The sequence below is a fragment of the Kogia breviceps genome, chromosome 12, assembly GCF_026419965.1.
Source record: "Kogia breviceps isolate mKogBre1 chromosome 12, mKogBre1 haplotype 1, whole genome shotgun sequence".
NCBI lineage: Eukaryota > Metazoa > Chordata > Mammalia > Artiodactyla > Physeteridae > Kogia > Kogia breviceps.
Genome location: NC_081321.1, coordinates 20,780,067 through 20,797,535, shown reverse-complemented (window position 1 = coordinate 20,797,535; position 17,469 = coordinate 20,780,067). Strand labels below are relative to the sequence as shown.

At 40.4% G+C, this 17,469-nt stretch overlaps 1 protein-coding gene across 1 annotated transcript in view; it reads left to right on the top strand.

The window, feature by feature from the left end:
• The window catches only part of ITPR2 (inositol 1,4,5-trisphosphate receptor type 2), a 526,733-nt gene that overhangs the window by 86,005 nt on the left and 423,259 nt on the right, over positions 1-17,469 (top strand). The window lies entirely within an intron of this gene.

Here is a 17,469-nt window from a genome sequence, read left to right as displayed (position 1 = left end):
TCCGCGGCTCCAGAGCCTCCCCCCTCCGCCACCCGCAGTCTCCGCCTGTGAAGGGGCTTCTAGTGTGTGGAAACGTTTCCTCCTTCATGGCTCCCTCCCACTGGTGCAGGTCCCGTCCCTATTCTTTTGTCTCTGTTTTTTCTTTTTTCTTTTGCCGTACCCAGGTACGTGGGGAGTTTCTTGCCTTTTGGGAGGTCTGAGGTCTTCTGCCAGCGTTGTGTGTGTTCTGTAGGAGCCGTTCCACACGTAGATGTATTTCTGATGTATTTGTCGGGGGGAAGGTGATCTCCGCGTCTGACTCCTCCGCCATCTTGAAGCTGCGCTGGTGCTTTGACTCTAGGGTTTTTAATCAAGGCAACTGAAAAGGTGAAATTGCTTCCCTGAGCACATACTATGTGCTGGATACTATTCTGTGGGATTTACAAGCCACAGTGTTATAGATTGCAAAAAGATTGTTTTTCTGCAAAAAGTTATCTGCTGAAATACTTAAGTTACATTCAATAAAACACATAAATGTTTAGTGTAAGCCTAAGTGTATCAAGTGTAAGTCTGATAAATTTCTACGTATATATAATTTATTCATGTAACTACCATCTAGATCAAAGAGTGTTATATAAGCTGTTTCAGCCTGCATAGGTTTCCTCATGCCCTTTCCTACTCCTTATCAGTTCCTCTGTTTAACGTAACCACTATTTTTACCCTCATTACCATAGAGTAGTTTTGTCTATTTTTGAGCTTTATATAAATGGAACCATGTTGTACTCAGTATTTTTTAATTAAGTTTTCAAATTGAGATATAATGTATATACCATAAAAATTCACATTTTAAAGTGCACAATTCAGTGTTATTTAGTGTATTTACAAATTTGTGCAACTATCACCACTCTCTAATTTCAGAACTTTTCAACATCCCCAAAAGATGTAGCCATTAGGAGTCACTCCCCCATCTCCCCCACTTCTACTCCTGGCAAGCACGAATCTACTTCCTGTCCCTATGGAGTTGTGTATTCTGGACATTTCATATAAATGGAAACATATAACATGTGGCCTTTTGTGACTGGCTTCTTTCACTTAGTATGATATTTTCAAGGTTTATTCATGTTGTATCATGAATCAACAAATCATTCCTTTTTACTCCTGAATGATATCCCATTGCGGGAATATACCATATTTTGTTTATCTGTCCTCAGTCGATGGAAATTTGGGTTTCTTCCAATTTTAGGCTGTTATGAATAATGTTGCTATAAACATTCATGTCCAGTTTTTTGTGTGGGACACATGTTTTCAATTCTCTTGAGTGTAGATGTAGGAGTAAAAAGCACATCCTCGTGTGGCTGGTTTCTTCCAATCAACATTATGTCTGTATAATTAATTCATTTGTGTTGTTGCGTGTTGTAGCAGTTCATTCTTTTTCATTACTTTTTAGGATTCTATTCTATGAACATGCCACAATTTATCTGTCTCCGATTGATGGACATTTGGGTTGTTTCCAGTTTGAGGCTATGGTGAATAATACTGCTATGAACATTCTTTATGTGTCTTTTGGTGGAAAAAGCACTCATTTCTCCTGTGTAAGTACACAGAAGTGATGTTATTAGGCCATCCTTCTTTTTCTGTCTTCCCGCATCATTCCAGCGTGCTTATTCACATTGGTGCTGGGCCTGCCCTTGGCTTCTTTTTTTTTTAGCGGTATGCTGGCCTCTCACTGTTGTGGCCTCTCCCATTGTCCCATTGCAGAGCACAGGCTCAGAGGCCACGGCTCACGGGCCCAGCCGCTCCGCGGCACGAACCCACGTCCCCTGCATTGGCAGGCGGACTCTCAACCACTGCGCCACCAGGGAAGTCCGCCCTTGGCTTCTTGCCGACCTCCTGCAGGAGTCCTTCCCTGCCTGGGCACACATTTAGGACAGACTTTTCTTCTGTTCAGTCTCTCTGAAAAGCATCTTGTAACAATCCTCTCTTATATACTTTTTCTCCTGTTGATGGACAAAGCAGATCTTAGCTCATGCCTGCCTACAGCTCACTATGTTTGTACAGTTACCAGCTTGAGAGCCTAAGATGATTTATAATGGTGCATTACCTTACCGTAGTGGTCACTACGGATTTTGAGGGGCCTAGATCCCTCTTAGAATCTGATAAAAGCTATAGGCCCTCCCATAGAAAATGTACACACACACACACACACACACACACACACACACACACACACACACACACACACACAATTTATCTTACACCTTTGTGGGATTTGTGGACCTCCGTGAATCCCATCCAACTGTGTGTTCTTGGTTCCTAGGTTAAGGATCTTCTCAATTTGGGGGAATTTCCTGGCAGTCCAGTGGTTAAGACTTCACCCTTCCACAGGAACTAAGATCCTGCATGCCTCACGGCATGGCCAAAAAAATGAAATGAAATAAAATGAAATAAAATAAAGTATTAAAAAAAGAATCTTCTCAATTTTGTAATGCCTTAAAAATATCAGTCCTCTTCAGCCTTCCCCTTACTCTTTAAGATCTTCTATTCCAAGCTGTCATTGTCAACTAATGTGCACATAGGAAGGACCATATAGTCACAGATATAACACTGGCTAATACAGAGATCCTGATCTCGTTGGCAAAAGGTGTAAGAATTACTAGCACTTACAAAGTCACCGTTATTATTGTGAAGTCCTCATTCTTTCAGTTCTGCTAGCATTTGAGAACTTTTCTAATTATATCCTTCACCACTCCTGTTCAGCTCCTTAACTGGAGATTAAAAAGGATACATTGCAGTTGAACTGGACCCTCCCAGGCTGAGAAGGCGTTGCCCTGGCCGCAGGTGCCAGCTGGCCTCCGAGTGGGGTGTGCACGCCTCCAGCTTCCTCCCTCACCAGGAGCCTTCCCCTCCTCAGCCTGGCAGAGTTTCCTGTCTCACATTTTCTTCATGGATGAATAATTGGGTGCCACTCAATCACAGAGTTCCATGGAAAAGAACGTGTGTGGACTAAATGAAGTGACCAATTAAGTAGTCCATAATAAGTTAGATCTTTTTATTGGAAAATGAAAAATTTTTGTTTAAAAAAATTATTGGCTGGGCTTCCCTGGTGGCGCAGTGATTGAGAGTCCGCCTGCCGATGCGGGGGACGTGGGTTCGTGCCCCGGTCCGGGAAGATCCCACGTGCCGCGGAGCGGCTGGGCCCATGAGCCGTGGCCGCTGAGCCTGCGCGTCCGGAGCCTGTGCTCCGCAACGGGAGAAGCCACAACAGTGAGAGGCCCACGTACCACAAAAAAAAAAAAAAAAAAAAAAAAAGAAAATTATTGGCTTAAAATTTTTATAAAAGTAATACAAAGCACAAAATGAAAATCATTTTCCCTCCTCTGCAATGCCCATTGTTAATAGTTTATCTTCCTGGAGTTTTTATCAAGCGCGGTGTAGATTTGTTTGATTTTACAACCCTGAGAGCACATTATGCAGTGTGGTGCAGCTTGCTTCTTCCTCTTTGCAGGGTAGCACAGACATGCTTCTGTGTATACGCTGCATATGTGCTGTTTTACTTTCCTCTTGTCTTTCTTTTTTAATGCTTAGTTTCCTTTACTTCCTTGTATTTAGAGTAATGAGTTGGTACCCTGACCTCCTCCAAAGAGTACTAATAAGTATTTTTCTTATAACTATGAACTTTAACGTATTTGATGTGCTTTAATCCAATTTAGTCATTAATCTTTATGCACAAGTAGCCTCATTCTTGTTCAAGGATGAGGCTTGTTGTGAAGTCCTCATTCTTTCAGTTCTGCTAGTATTTGAGAACTTCACTACAAGCCTCATCCCTCTTCACGTCCTCTTGATGTGACTCAATCTGTGTCACTCACTTTCAGGTGGGACAAGGTATTCCAGGCTGTTCTTTCCTCCAAATTAAAATTAAAGTTTGGAATAAGCCTCAATTTTATTGTGTGGCATGTTTAGGAAAATGTGTCTCACTAGGTTTAACCAGATCTCCCAGTTACACCCCTGGGTGTGCCTTATCAGTCAATCGCCAATTATGTGTGAGAGCCTCCAGGTGCAGGGCAGCTAGAGCCTGTTATGTAGCCGACAAGTCACCCTGTCTAACTCTTCCTCCCAGACCAAGCAAACCACAACCCAAACAACAAAAACAAATCCTTATTATGTCCTCAAAGTTTATCTTTTTAAAAAAAAATTTTTAATTAATTAATTTTTTGGGGGGGCTGTGTTGGGTCTTCATTGCTGTGTGCGGCTTTCTCTAGTTGTGGCGAGCAGGGGCTACTCTTGGTTGTGGTGCATGGGCTTCTCATTATGGTGGCTTCTCTTGTTGTGGCTCATGAGCTCTAGGTGCATGGGTTTCAGTAGTTGCAGCACACGGGCCCTAGGGCGTGCAGGCTTCAGTAGTTGTGGTACGTGGGCTCAGCAGTTGTGGCTTGCAGGCTTAGTTGCTCCGTGGCATGTGGGATCTTCCCGGACCAGGGATGGAACCCGTGTCCCCTGCATTGGCAAGTAGATACTTAACCACTGAGCCCCCAGGGAAGTCCAAGGTTTATCTTTTATCTTAAGAATATTTATGGGACACCATTGATCCATATAAAAGTAAGCAGTTGAGGGCTGTCTACAAATCTATTGATGTTTTGTTGCACAATAACTTACATATAATCACATTCACCCATTTTAAGTGCTCAGTTCAATGAGTTTTGGTAACAGTTGTGCAGCCAACACTATAATCCTACTTCTATTACCGCCCCGCCCTCCCCCCCCCCGAAAATTCTTCTTGCCCTTTTGCAGTCAATCCTTGTCCCCAGCCCAGTGCCAGGTGAACCACTGACTTTCTTGTGGATGCTCTAGGTTTGACTTTTCTAGAATTTTATATAAGTGGCATCACATGGTGTATAGTTTTTTGTGTCTGGCTTCTTTCCCTTAGTATATGTTTTTGATATTTATTCATGCTCTTGTGTGTGTGAGTAGTTCATTCCTCTTTTTTGGCTCAGTAGTATTCCATTGGATAGATATACTACCACATTTGGAGTTGGGGTGTTTCCCTTTTTTTGTGGCTATTATGAATAATGTTGATACAAACATTTGTGTACGAGGCTTTGTGTGGATGTGTGTGGTAATTCTCTTGAGTAAATATCTAGGAATGGGGATTGCTGAATCATATATTCAGTATATGTTTAACTTTTCAAGAAATTACCAAAACGTTTTCTCAAGTTGCTGAACCATTTGCTTCATACCATGAATGAGGGTATGTATATGTGTGTGTATGTACCATGTACGAGGCTTCCAGTTGCTCCACGTCCTCACCACTGTGATACTGTAATTCTTTTTTATTTTAGCCTTTCTAGGGGGTGTGTAGTGGTATGTAACTGTGTTTTTAATTTGCATTTCCTTAATGACCAGTGATGTTGAGCATCTTTTCCTGTGCTTACTGGCCTTCCATGTTTCTTTTTTTTGGTGAAGTGCCTCTTCATATCTGTTGGGTTGTATGTGTTCTTTTATTGCATTGTAAAAGTACTTTCTATATTCTGGATCCAAGTCCTTGTTAGATATATGTTTTGCTTTTGCAAGTTAATTTTGAGTTTTGATAAGAAAATGTCCAATTCATCTATATTTTATTTGAAATACAAAAGATATAATCTTATCCAAGGAAAATAATAATACCTCTTAAGCACAACTTTGTAATCATGTAAGGAAGAGAAAGAAAGAAAAAAGAAAAGTAAAGAGAAAGTTCAGAGAAGAGATAAAGGAGAAATATTGGGGAAAGAGTAAAATGAAAGGAAGAAAATGATTTGGAAAAAAGAAAGAACTAGACAAAACTGAGAAGAGAGATGGAATGAGAGAGAGCCTAGGAAGTGAAGGAAGAGGACAACAAAAAAATTTACAGTTGTGGACAGAAAAGGAAAAATGAAAGGAGACGACAAAAAAATACAGGGAGAAGAAAATGCCTCCTGATGCTTTGATTTCCCCTGCCGTTTTCTGCAGCAGCTGCTCTGTCACCCCGTCTTTCAGTTTCCTTCTTCTGAAAAGCAGGCTCATATCCAGCCTACTTTCTGCCACTTCCAAGTTCTTCAGTATCTACTGCCCTTACTTCCAAACGTGCAACATGGCTGGGTTATGTGTGTCCTTTCCACCTTCAGTGTGTAAAAGCACAGACTCTGAAGTTAGTGGTGTGTGTTTGAATCCCAGGTCTGCCACTTGTTTAACTCTTTGACCCTGAGCAGAACCTAACCTCCAGTTTCACCAGCTGTAAAATGGGAATGATAGTAGGACCTGCCTCTTATTTTTCTGTGAAGATTAAAGAATCCACGTGGCGCTCTTTTCATAGTGCTTAGTACATAGTGCATGATCATTCAGTGTTAGCTGCTATTAGAGTGTGTGTGTGTGTGTGTGTGTGTGTGTGTGTGTGTGTGTGTTGTGGGGAGAGGGTATTTCTTGGTTATCATTCTTTAAACTTTAGTTTTCTGTTCATCTTCTTTTCATCTGGGAGTATCTTCTGAAATTAAAAAACTTAAGTGACAAAATATCACAACAAAGCACCATGCTTCTGAAACTCCAAGATATAATAAACACAAGTGTATTTGCTCATCTGGAATGTAAAGTTGGAAGTAATAATAATGGATATTTATGTAGTGCTTGAACTTTGAGTATTTTAGCCTAGTACTGACAGATATTTAATAGTAGAAGACTTACAAGCGCCAGGCCTGCAATTTTCTGGTCTCTGTAATAGTGAGATGCGAGACCAATCCACTACGTGATCAACACAGCTGGGGCAGGTGAGTCATTTGAGCTTTTTATCAGTAAATACTGGACATGAACTCTACACTTTCATGCCAATCATCTCTGCCACAATTCCCGTCATAAAACAGAAGGTAGTAAGTAGTATTTGGAAGGGGCTGTCTTCCCAATGCAAGATCCCTTTTACAGCATTTCTCATCTGCCTCTGCCTGAACGCTATTGTAAAAGTTCACCTGTCTGTGATTAATTTGTATTTTTGGGACATTTCCAATTGCTGGCAAGACTTTCCTTACATTGAACTAATTGATAGTGAATTAGTATAGAAAAAAATGATCTTCCCCTTTTTACATGTAGACCTTCAGCTTTATAAAGTAAGATTATGCCGACTGTTTCTTTCTTCTGTTGGGCAGTGTTTTCCAGTTCCAACCATTGTTCTTCAAACAACATGATTTCTATATTATGCCTGCTTTCCCATTTGCCCAACTTTGGATACAGGCTATTTTGTAAGGATGCCACTTAAAATGTGGCAGCTATAATTGAGCCCAACATTCTAGACATCTATAATTTTTTTTTTTTTTTTTTTGGCCACACATCATGTGGGATCTTAGTTCCCCAACCAGTGATCAGATCTGCTCCCCCTGCATTGGAAGAGTGGAGTCTTAACAACTGGACTGCCAGGGAAGTCCCAAGGTGTCTATAATTGAGCCTAATATTCTGGATGTGTCCCTGCTTCTCCGGTTGGGGCTCCATTTTTCATGAGTAAGTCTAAAATGGCTCCATCAGTTTTCCAGCTGCCACATCATGGTATTCATTTATTATATTTGGGGTGAGCATATACTTTATCATCTAAACCAGGACACTTTTTTTTTTTTTTTTTTTTTGCGGTACGCGGGCCTCCACTGCCGTGGCCTCTCCCGTTGCTGAGCACAGGCTCCGGACGCGCAGGCGCAGCGGCCACGGCTCACGGGCCCAGCCGCTCCGCGGCACGTGGGATCTTCCCGGACCAGGGCACGAACCTGCGTCCCCTGCATCGGCAGGCGGACTCCCAACCACTGCGCCACCAGGGAGGCCCTTAAACCAGGACACTTTTGAGAGTGAAAAAGGACACAGTTAATAATTAGGCTCAGGTAACAGGCATAAACCAGAATTGTCCTGGGCACACAGGGCTGTATGGTCACTATAATTATATGAAATTGAATTCAAGTCTATCACATACTTAAGCAGTTGAATTTTTCTGAGTTTAAAGGCAGCACTGTATGTTTGTTTGAAGTTTAGTGGTGTTGATGTTTGTCCTGTAGAGATTATTTAAAATCTAGATTTTTGTCTGTCAAATTAGTTATTCCTCCCCAGCCTGCGCCATCGGAAAATTTGATGCACACCTTTCCTGCACATCCTTCCCAGGCGCTGGTAATGTAAAAGGTGCTTTCCCCAGATCTGCAGCACCAACCCATCTCCAGTTTTAAACTGAGAACCGGATCTTAGTGTGTTCCCTTTTCAGGTATTTGCATTTTAACAGGATACAAAAACGACTAAAACCTTACGGAGCAGAAAGAACAGAAATCTAATGATTGTTTCTCAGGCAACTTGGCAGGTGTTTCCTCTGCAGATTCTGAGCATCTTCCATATACCAGATAATAGGTTGTGAATGTAGAGTTACATGCAAACATATTAACTAATGAAAGATATCATTTGATGGATAGGTACTGTAGTAAAGATAGAGGTCAACTAGAGTGGGGGTGAAAAGGAGGAAGATATATTTAAAAGGGCATCTTCCTGTTTCATTGTAATTGGCTATATAAAAATTTGATGGGGCAATTAATAAAAGGATAGTTTTTATTTCAAAGTAAAAGCTGGACTTCAAAAGTAATTATAGAGCAAAAAAAAAGGTCCCTTGTTGTCTCAGTTTTCTCTCCTCTTGACCACAGGATTCCTTCCTTCCTCCCTCCCTCCCTCCTTCCATTCCTTTCTTCCCTCCTTCCTGTCCTTGCTCCGTCTCCTCCCTCCCCCCCCTCCCCCTCCCCCTCTCTTCCTCTCCTCTTCTCTTTATATTTATTTGTTTTTAAAAAATATTTCGGTTCCCTTAACCCTAACCTATATACATGTATAGCCCTCTAGAATAGTGATTTTCAAACACTTTAAAAAAATAAATTTATTTATTTATTTAGTTTTGGCTGCGTTGGATCTTCGTTGCTGTGCGCGGGCTTTCTTTAGTTGCGGCGAGCGGGGGCTACTCTTTGTTGTTGTGTGGGGGCTTCTTATCACGGGGGCTTCTCTTGTTGAGGAGCACGGGCTCTAGGCGAGCAGGCTTCAGTAGTTGTGGCAGGCGGGCTCAGTAGTTGTGGCTCATGGGCTCTAGAGAGCAGGCTCAGTAGTTGTGGCGCACCAGCTTAGTTGCTCTGTGGCATGTGGGATCTTCCTGGACCAGGGCTCGAACCCCTGCCCTCTGCATTAGTAGGCGGATTCCTAACCACTGTGCCACCAGGGAAGTCCTCAAACACTTTTTATTGCAACTCTCAGTACGGAGTACTGTACCTTTCACATTGTAATCCAGCATGTACACACACACACACACACACACACACACACACACACACACACACACACACAAGAAAGAAAGAAACAAGTTTCTTTCTTTTTATTAGAGTTTAAAAAATTTTTTTATTTTATATTGGAGCATAGTTGATTAACAATGTGTTAGTTTCAGTGTACAGTGAAGTGATTCAGTTATACATATATATGTATCTACTCTTTTTCAAATTCTTTTCCCATTTAGGTTATTACAGAATATTGAGCAGAGTTCCCTGTGCTCTGCAGAAGGCCCTCAGAAACAAGTTTCTTGAAAAGATTACTTGCTATTGCAGTGTCCTCTATTTCTCTTCCCTTCCCTTCCTGTTTCATTCAATTCTATTCCACTCCATTCCATTCCAATCCATTCCATTCAAAAATGGCTGATTGAACCAAATAAATTGACTTGAAACCTGTTTTTCACAATTACAGTTTTTAAAACACTTCTCTACAGTTATTGTCCATTGCTAAATTATTTGTAGAGATAGATGCTTTATGGTTATAATAATCAACAAAAAGCTAGTCTCACTTGGGCATAAATCTACAGTAATAATGATGATTAGGACTTTATGATCTTTTTTTGTTCTTATGGGTAATTATCTGCTCACAGAGGACCTAGCACAACAAACTGATTTTGTTTTGGTTCTTCCAGATGAGAATAGCAATTAATTTAGTAGCTAGACAATGAACAGTGAGCAATTCTTCAACCTAAATATTACGTGTCTCCATTACATAACTGTAACATGGCATAAAATATCCTGTGTTCAACTTAAAAAAAAAATTAGGCCAGTAGTTATTATTGCAATGCTAAAACTGGTTTTAAAAGCCTATCTCTATAAAGTTAATTTACCTGTCTTAAGAATTTAGTTGTTCAGCTATTCAAAACTTAGGACTTTCCAAGTGGAGGCCTTGAGGCCATAAAATTCCCTGCCCACTGTTTCTAGCTTGCTGCTTTGTTACTTCTATTAAGTCATAGTTACAGATACTTGGATAGTCTCTTTTTCATACATTTTGGGGCCCTTATAGGAGAAATTCAGGTCACTAGAAGTATGAAACCAGGGAAAGCTAGACTATCATGTTGTATGTTTTAATTTCAGTGAATGTACCTAAATGCACTTTTTTAGCATGTATCAGAATTTTATTCTTTTTATGGCTGAATAATATTCCACTGTAAATGTATACCACGTTTTGTTTATCCATTCATCTCTTGATGGACATTTGTATTGCTTCTACTTTTTGTCTATTGTGAATAATGCTGCTATGAACATAAGAGACTCAACTTTCAATTCTGTTGTATACTCAGCAGTGGAATTGCTGGATCATATGGTAATCTTATGATCAAACCTTATTTTTTGAGCCATTGCCATACTGTTTTTCATAGTGGCTGCATCATTTTATATCCCCACCAACAATGCACAAGGGTTCCAGTTTCTCCACATTCACTCCAACTCTTGTTATTTTCTGCTCTTTTTTAAAAAATTAACTGTCCTAATGGATGTGAAGTACATGTATTTTTTTATGTTTTAATTTCATAAATATGGAGTGTCTTCTATGAAATTATGAAGATGGGCTTTGGACAGAGATTGATCTGGATTAAGTCTTAAAACTAGTTTTGAGACTTTAGGATAGATCTTTAAAACGTTTAGAGTTTTTCTTTCTTCATTTATCAAGCTAATGGTTACCTCAGAGTGTTTTTAGAAGAATTAAATGAGGGTGTGTGACCACCCCTGATACGTAGGAGACACTATAGCAGTGTATTATATACTTATAAATGAAAATACAAGTAAACATATATAAAATATATTATATATGGAAGTATTGTGTATGTTTGTGTCTATATGTATACACACACATTTATGTATGTATAAATTTACTTGCATTTCTTTTCTTTCAGACTTGATATTTGTGTAATGGGATTTGGAGACTTGTGTTTTGATTTTGGAATCAGTCGGCTTATTACACTTTTTTTGGATTATCACTGTCAATATCATAATTTGAGGAGGGGAAAATTGAAAAATTATACATTATGATGTTCTGATAGCGAATTCTACTTATGTCTAATGTAATGGTTTGCTTAATGCTAAAATTTACAACTTGACAAGAATGAAAATTAGCATTGGTGCATTTGGATTTTGTTTTTCTGCCTCACTCTAAAGGAAGCAAAATATAAAGTTTCATTTGTTTCTGAGTATTTAGCCATTAATCTAGGAATCAGATAATTAATGTTTTTGAGACTAAGATTTTATAACATTCCTATTGATGTCTTCCATTAATTATATATGCACATGTGACATATTTCCCATGAGAAAACATAAATGTTTCTTTTGAAGTATTACAACTCTTTTATATCTATCCATCTATCTATCTAGATATCAGATATTTATGTATCTATGGATGTAGATAGATAAAGATATATATCAGAAGATCTCAGTTCAAATTCCAGCTCATTTCCTTACCAACTGTGTGGACTTAAGAAGAGTCTCAGTTTCCTCTCTGGAATATGGAGAAAATAATCCTGGCTAAATCTCAAGGGTATTGTTAGGATCAAATGATCTTTATTATCAATATGTAGTACTCTTTATAGTTCACAAAGTGCTCCATGGCAGTAATCTGTAATGAGCAAACCAAGTACGGTATTTAAAATTTTTTTAAATTTGTACTTAAAAAATTTTTTTGGAGTATAGTTGATTTACAATTTGTGTTAACTTCAGGTGTACAGCAAGGTGAAGGAGTTATACATATACATATATCCACTCTTTTTAAGATTCTTTTTCCATATAAGCCAGTAAAGAGCATTGAGCAGAGTTCCCTGTCCTATACAGTAGGTCCTTACAAAGTATGGTATTAACATCCCTGCCACCAAGGGGCCAGACAGTCACTTGTCAGGGCTTTCAAGCATCCTATGTGTGGTTGAACTTGTTTATATTTATAAATTATTTTAATCTAGAGAGTCTGTTGTGAATGACTAAGGCAACTCACTCTGAGGTTTTGCTTCTTTATCTCAGAGAAGGGAAAGGTTGGATTTTATCTCGGGCCCCTTCGAGTTCTAACATCTTCGTAGTCTACAAGCCTGTAATTACAAAAGGCCGTTTCTCTTCCTCTTGAGTAGTAAAATAGCTGACTTTTGCCTAGAGGAAGTTATCCTGTCATAATTCATGGTCGTCTAGCCATATATTGTGATAAATTTTAATGTTTGCTAACAACTGCAATAAATTTTCTTTGGCCTTTGTAACATTCTAGAGGACACTTTCCCTCTTAGATACGCTCTCTGTACTTGCTTTTGACTATGATCAAAGGAGTAGATGTTTGGTTTGAAATTTCCATGCATAAACAAAACAGACTCCTTTTAAAAACACACTCTAAACATAAAGAGTTATATACACACACTATTTCAGGATGCATTTCTTAGAGAAACTGAAAAACAAAAAGAGAGCTACAGTTATATTTTTGGCTAATGAATGTGTACCTCTCCCCTGACCAACTCTGAATTCTAATTGCTGGTGTCCAGTGGCCCCTTGTCTGCCTGACCCTGACCCTAGGGAGAGTTTTGTTACCACTTTCCAGTTTATCATTGGGAAGTTTCTGTTGTCTTCATGGAATTCTGCTCCGTCCTGTTTATATGAAAAAGAGAAAAAGAAAAGCTCCTCTCTCCTCACCTTTCTCCATGTGGAGATAATAAAACCCTTGGCAACCATGTTCCCTGTAATCAGTATGAGGTAATTTTACAAGCTACCATGAAAGAGCCATTTGTTGAATGCCTGCTTCGTGACAGTCATTTGCTGATGGTTTAATTTGTCTTGCCTCATTTAAATCTTACAACATCTGGGGAATTCCCTAGCGGTCCAGTAGTTAAGACTTTACCTTCCAAAGCAGGGGTGTGGGTTCGATCCCTGTCAGGGAGCTAAGATCCCACATGCCTTGGGTCCAAAACACCAAAAACATAAAAACAGAAGCAATAGTGTAACAAATTAAATAAAGACTTTAAAAATAGTCCACATCAAAAAATTAAAAAAAAAAATCTTACAACATCTTTTGGAGGGAGGAGAAATGAAACAAAGTTTTCTTTCCACCATTACCAAAGGAAATTGCTGGCAGCTACATAACTTGAACATCCTATATAATAGCCCAGAATGGAGTCCTATAGACAATTTCTGGGGTGCAGAAGCTGCCTTAGATACAAATATTTTCGGAAGTACTTGTATACATACAAAGCAAAACATTTCAGAACTATTTAGTGAGGTATTGTGAGTGGAGGTTTAGACTGGGTTCTTTCCAGACGTACATGGAATCGCGTGAGAAGGTTAGTTCTTTGATTTACAGGGTTATATACCATGGATTATGTGCTCCACACCATTTGAGTGGCTTTCATATTTCTTCCCTCCACTAGCATTTATTCGCGGGTTAAAGATGGCCAGCAGATCTTTCAGTTTAACATGAACACTTCTGGGAGGCTTGATTTCCTTCCATGGTTGTAAAAAAAAAAGTTCTAATTCTGAGACATTGTTTCATTGTTTTTAGCATATTGCCTGACTGAACATAGCCCATTTTGTCAAATTTCTAACATTTCCTAAACTTATGTAATTCTGTGAAATTGCTGGCCTTAGTTCTTAAGGTTAAGCTTTTAAAAAATTTAAGTCAAATTACTTCCTTCTCTTTGTGCTTTTGGTGTTTGCTCTATGAAGCAAGTCTTTCCTTTTTTATTATTCTTGAAATGCTGAAAAGATTGTTGTTACCTACTTAATAAATGACACCGAGCATTTTTATTTTTTTGTGGTACGCGGGCCTCTCACTGTTGTGGCCTCTCCAGTTGCGGAGCACAGGCTCCGGACGCGCAGGCTCAGCGGTCATGGCTCACGGGGCCCAGCCGCTCCGCGGCACGTGGGATCTTCCCGGACCGGGGCACGAACCCGCGTCCCCTGCATTGGCAGGCGGACTCTGAACCACTGAGCCAGCAGGGAAGCCCAACACTGAGTGTTTTTTCCTAGCAGTATATACATCTCTAACTTTAGAGAATGAGCAGACTAAGGGATTCTAGAGAGCTAGTTCTAGAAGCAGGCTGAGGAGGGTGAATAGCTCTGGATTCCTGCATGCCAGGTAAACACAGGCTTTTTGTCAAAGGCTGCATCCATGCTGGTGCTAGTGATGCTTCTGCATATTTTAAAAGATATTACAAGGTAATGGAGATTTCACCCTCTGCTTCCTGCCATGCTGTTTCAGGGATTTCAAGAACTGTATAAAAAAACACACCGTGGTATCTTAAAATAAAGGGGCAAACACCTTGTCATGAATTGGGCACTTTGGGGTTATGTTTGGGTTTAATCCAAGAACTCTACTTATTGAAGCTCTTTGCTGAGAGCTCTGTAAGGGTTTAGTCACCTCTCAGTGAAGCTATCACTGAATGAATGAAGCAATGTTGATAATAATACCTTACATTTAACATTTATAATAGGCCTTTCAAGTTCACAGCGTAGTTTCACAGATTCTCTTTTTTTGCGCATCTCAGCAGTCCTATGAATTAGGCGTGGCAGGTATTATTAATGCATTTATTATGTAGTAAATTTAGAACCAGACGAAATATGTGACTAGTCCAAGACCAGTAGATTTTTTTTTTTTTTTTTTTTGTGGTACGCGGGCCTCTCACTGTTGTGGCCTCTCCCGTTGCGGAGCACAGGCTCCGGCCGCGCAGGCTCAGTGGCCATGGCTCACGGGCCCAGCCGCTCCGCGGCATGTGGGATCTTCCCGGACCGGGGCACGAACCCACGTCCCCTGCATCGGCAGGCGGACTCTCAACCACTGCGCCACCAGGGAAGCCCCAAGACCAGTAGATTTTTAAAAAAGTTTTCCAAAGGAGGCAGAGAGAGAATCACACACACACACACACACACACACACCTGTCCCAATCACCACCACCACAAGCATTTTTACAGACATCTGCATACCCTAGGTTCCCTCCCGTCAACCAAAATAGTCCTGTGACATTAGTTGCCACGCAGAAACAGATCGGTTATTTACAAAATGAGATGCCTCCGGGGAATGTTGCTGAGGAGAAAGAACCATACGGCCGAGGCCCTGAACATGGAAAAGGCTGTGGAAATCTAAGCCCTAATTAGTGTCTGTGGCGGAGTGGATGGAAACCTGTTTGGCCATACTTACTCTCTCTCTCCCTCACCCTTCCCCACGCCACGCTAAGAGGTAAGACCAAGCCTGTTGGCTCCGCTGCTTTCTTTTGAAATCTGCAGCTACCCTAGAACTCCCATGCACCCAGATTCAGATCCTCCCAGTCTCTCATCTCGCTGGCAGTTGGCTTTTGTGCTGGGCTTCTTGTCTCGTGTTCTCATCATCCTTCACGTGCTGTAAGAGCTGAAAACCCTGTATAAGAGTTGGGCATTTTCCCTGGGATAAAGTGCATACTTTCTAACCTAGAACATGGCACTCTGCAGAGGCTGATTTCGGCCAGCCTCACCGATTTCAATTTGCAGCTGGGGCTGTCGTTTTCCGGCACGGTTGGCAGGTCCCTGGGCATTCTCCTTCGCTGCCCTTGTACCGGCCAAGGGCTCTGGTTGGGACGCCCCTCCCCTCTGAGCATTTGAACCCTCTCGTGAATGTGCTGAATTAGTTTGGGTTCTTTAACTCTTGACTTGTGCCTTCTTTTTTGGAAGACTTTTCTGGCCTCCCCTAAAGAATGTGAAAGGTCACATTCATCTCTGAACCACACAGCACCTTCTCCAGAGCCCCACTGAAAAACTTCAGCCTGTTTCACCTGCTAGACTGAGAGCTTCTGAGGACAGAGTCTGAGCCTTACAGCACCCAGAGGCACAACCTAAGCAGTAAACCTTAGTTGGCTGGATGCTTAACTTCGCTTCACAATCACTTTAGCTATCTGAAGACGAGGATCACGACACCCAGTTTCTTTCCTAGTTACCTAAGGATACCACTAGTTAGGAGTGCTACTGGTTGGTCTAGAATTTAGGACAAATATTTTCTTTGTCAAAAGACCATTTTCTGGGCTTCCCTGGTGGCACAGAGCTTAAGAATCCGCCTGCCAGTTCAGGGGACACGGGTTCGAGCCCTGGTCTGGGAAGATCCCACATGCCGCGGAGCAACTAAGCCACAACTACCGAAGTCCACGCTCTAGAGCCCGCGAGCCACAACTACTGAGCTCGTGCCACAACTACTGAAGCCCGCGTGCCTAGAGCCTGTGCTCTGCAACAAGAGAAGCCACTGCAATGAGAATCCCACGCACCTCAATGAAGAGTAGCCCCAGCTTGCCGCACTAGAGAAAGCCGTGTGCAGCAACGAAGACCCAACGCAGCCAAAAAAAAAAAAAAAAGGACCATTTCCTAATGAACTTAATTAGGAATTTGAAGTAATGGAGAAGAACACATTTTTTTTTCTCTTTTCATAGATAAAGGAAGTCAGAAGTAGAGACTGCAGATTATAGAGTTCAGTTCTACTTGAATATGGACTTGTGTTTTTGCTGCACTAAACAATGTAGAGTTTGGCCACTTGCCTGATATAGGACAGTCAAAATAGCCCGCTGAATTAAATTGGGAGTACTCTTTTGGAGCTATCTGTAAACAACCACTATATGTGTGCTTGAAAAAATTGTGTATTCTCTTTGTAGATACTAATATATAGGAAATATTTTCTAGGGCTAATTAAATATGTTGTCAAGAAAAACAGTTTTCAGGTCCAGTTATTTGGTTTTCACACCGTTGTGCTAAGTGATGATTCCTGTAACCTACTGTAATTCTAACAGTCTCTCAACCAACTTTCAGCAGTTAGAAGGTGTCTGTTTTCTGTTGATTATAAAATCTTTACTCATCCACATAAGTAACTTTTAGACCAGAAGTTAATAATGTTTTCTATAGCTTTGTATGTGTAGGTGGGAGGTAATCAATAGAACTTGTGTTTATAATTACAAGCTATAGGAAAAAATTCATTATTTCTTCTGAATTTGAAAAATTCCTTAAAAAATTTATAGTCATATTTCTTGGTCATGTGTGCCATTAGAACCATAAAAAAGTGAGATATGAAAAGAGATCGTCTCATTTAATTTTATAATTAATTTTAAAGAGAATAATAGAATGAGTGCACATATAATATAGTCAAGAATGTGGCTAAAATGTATGTTTGAGCTGACTGAATTTTATTTTTGTGAAACATGCTTGAAAAATGAGAATGATTGTA